The sequence below is a fragment of the Chlorocebus sabaeus genome, chromosome 2 (assembly GCF_047675955.1).
Source record: "Chlorocebus sabaeus isolate Y175 chromosome 2, mChlSab1.0.hap1, whole genome shotgun sequence".
Classification (NCBI taxonomy): domain Eukaryota; kingdom Metazoa; phylum Chordata; class Mammalia; order Primates; family Cercopithecidae; genus Chlorocebus; species Chlorocebus sabaeus.
In genome coordinates this window covers 10,398,921-10,401,907 of record NC_132905.1, presented here as the reverse complement: position 1 = coordinate 10,401,907, position 2,987 = coordinate 10,398,921, and positions in this window count along the sequence as shown.

The window sequence follows — 2,987 nt, the reverse complement described above, 5'->3', positions numbered from 1 at the left end:
GATGGCCGGCGCCTGTAGTCCCAGCTACTCGGGAGGCTGAGGCAGGAGAATGGCGTGAACCCGGGAGGTGGAGCTTGCAGTGAGCCGAGATCGTGCCACCGCACTCCAGCCTGGGCGACAGAGCGAGACTCCGTCTCAAAAATAAATAAATAAATAAATAAATAAATAAATAAAATAAAATAAAATAAAATATCTTCTGTGTTTCCAAAATTCCAGGCCCCTGGCTCTGAGTTCTGAATATTCTATGCTAAGCCTTCCTGATAACTCTGTAAGGCAGATGTCATTTTCCTTTTCTAGTTGAGAATGAGGCTCAGGTACACCGGGTGTCTCATCTAATACATGGCTGAATGACCCCAAATCCCATACTGTTTTCTCCTCTAAGAGGAGGCCGCCTGTGTTTGATTGTTCATGTTTTCATTCAGGCACATTCTTACCTACTTCAGAGCCCACCAGGTGCCAGGCACTGCCCTGTGCTCCGGGTATCCAGGAGTGAACAAGACAGATAGTAACTAAGTTGTAGTCAAGGAACAGGATATTTTCAGGTGACGAGGAGGAACGCTAGGAAGGAAACGACATGGAATAGAAGAGACAGAAAGTGATCAAAGTTGGGTGTAGCAATAGGGGCCACAGAGGCTAAGGAAGAGGCTTGAATGATGAATGCAAGCTACAAGGTGAAGATCTAGACACCTGAAGAGAGTTCCAGGCATAGGAAACAGCAAAGTCAGTCCGTCCTTCCTTCCTTCCTTCCTTCCTTCCTTCCTTCCTTCCTTCCTCCCTCCCTCCCTCCCTTCCTCCCTTCCTTCTTTCCTTTTTTTTGAGACAGGATCTTTATCTGTCACCCAGGTGGGAGTACAGTGGCAAGATCATGACTCAGTGCAGCCTCAGTCTCCCAGGCTCAGGTGATCCTCCCACGTCAGCCTCCCAAGTAGCTGGGACTACAGGCACGTGCCACCATTCCCCACTCCTTTTTGTATTTTTTTGTAGAGATGAGTTTTTGCCATGTTGCCCATGCTGGAGGCACATTTCTTGAAGTGGGAAACATCTTGGTATGTTGAGAAATTATGTTTATTTTTTATGGCTTTTCCCAATTCAGGAGTCACTTAACCCTTATCCAAGCTTGAGGGTCTTAGGTGCTGCTTTCTTTTTTTATTTTTCAACTTTCTATTACTGTTATTTTTGAGACAGTCTTGCTCTGTTGCCCAGGCTGGAGTGCAGTGGCGCGATCTCAGCTCATGGCAAACTCTGCCTCCCGGGTTCAAGTGATTCTCAGCTTCCCTGAGTACCTGGGACTACAGGTGTGCGTTAGGTGCTGCTTCCTAAGGTCCAAGGTTACCTGAGGGTTTGTCCTCAGGTCTGTGAAATGTGGCTCTGATTTCCTAACATTGCTTTCTCGTTCCCTTCGTCAGACGGGGGAGCAAGCTGTTCCTCATTCATCTGTGATTGGAAACAGTAAGTTACCAGTCACTGAGTACATGCTGTGTATCGTGCTAATTGCTTAGTTGTATTACCTCATTTAATCTGCAAAAAACCCAATGGAATATTGTGGAATAGTAGTCTTGAAACAGAAGCATGCCCCCTCTCTCTTCCTTTCTCCGCCATCGTGGTATGTGCTTGACTCTGCTTCTTGCCATGTCTTCCCATAAGACTTTCAGGATTAAGCGATTCCTGGCCAAGAAACAAAAGCAGGCCAGGCGCGGTGGCTCACGCCTATAATCCCAGGACTTTGGGAGACCGAGGCGGGTGGATCACGAGGTCAGGAGTTCAAGACCAGCCTGGTCAATATGGTGAAACCCCATCTCTACTGAAAGTACAAAAATTAGCTGGGCATGGTGGCGCGTGCCTGTAATTCCAGCTACTTGGAGGCTAAGGCAGGATAGTTGCTTGAACCAGTACCCAGGAAGTGGAGGTTGCAGTGAGTCGAGATCGTGCCACTGCACTCCAACCTGGGCTACAGAGCAAGACTCCATCTCAAAAAACAAAAAACAAAAACAAAAACAAAGAAGCAAACAAAAGCGAAATTGTCCCATTCCCCAGTGGATTCAGATGAAAACTAGTAATAAAATCAGGTACAGGCCAGGCATGGTGGCTCACGCCTGTAATCTCAGCACTTTGGGAGGCCAAGTTGGGCGGATCACTTGAGGTCAGGAGTTCAAGACCAGCCTGGCCAATATGGTGAACCTTCATCTCTACTAAAAATACAAAAAAATGGCTGGGCATGGTGGCTCACACTTGTAATCCCAGCACTTTGGGAGGCCAAGGCTGGTGGATCACAAAGTCAAGAGATCGAGACCATCTTGGCCAACATGGTGAAACCCCATCTCTACTAAAAATACAAAAATTAGCCGGGCATGGTGGCGTGTGCCTGTAATCTCAGCTACTCAGGAGGCTGAGGCAGGAGAATCACTTGAACCTGGAGGTGGAAGTTGCAGTGAGCCGGGATTACACCACTGCACTCCAGCCTGGCAACAGAGTGAGACTCTGTCCCAAAAAAACAAGCAAACAAACAAACAAACAAAACCAAAAAAATTAGCCGGGCGTGGTGGCGTGCTCCTGTAATCCCAGCTACTTGGGAGGCTGAGGCAGGAGAATCACTTGAACCCAGGAGGTGGATGTTGCAGTGAGCCGAGACTGTGCCATTGCACTCCAGCCTGGGCTACAAGAACGAGACTCTGCTTCAAAAAAAAAAAAAAAAAAAAGATCCGGTACAGCTCTGAAAGGAGACACTGGAGAAGAACCAAGCTGGGTCTATAAGGAATTGCACATAAGATAGCACATATTTATACTGTATCAAGGTCATGATCATCTTACCATATCAAGCTGAAAATGTCACCACTATTTGAACCACTGGACATGTTTTATTGGGAATGTATTTTTTCTGTTTGTTTGTATGCTCTGCGCTAGTAGGCTGGGTTCAGTAATAAATATGTGAGAACTTTTGTTTGAAAAAAACAAAAAAACAGGAGCATGCTGTACTGGTAGTTTTAAGG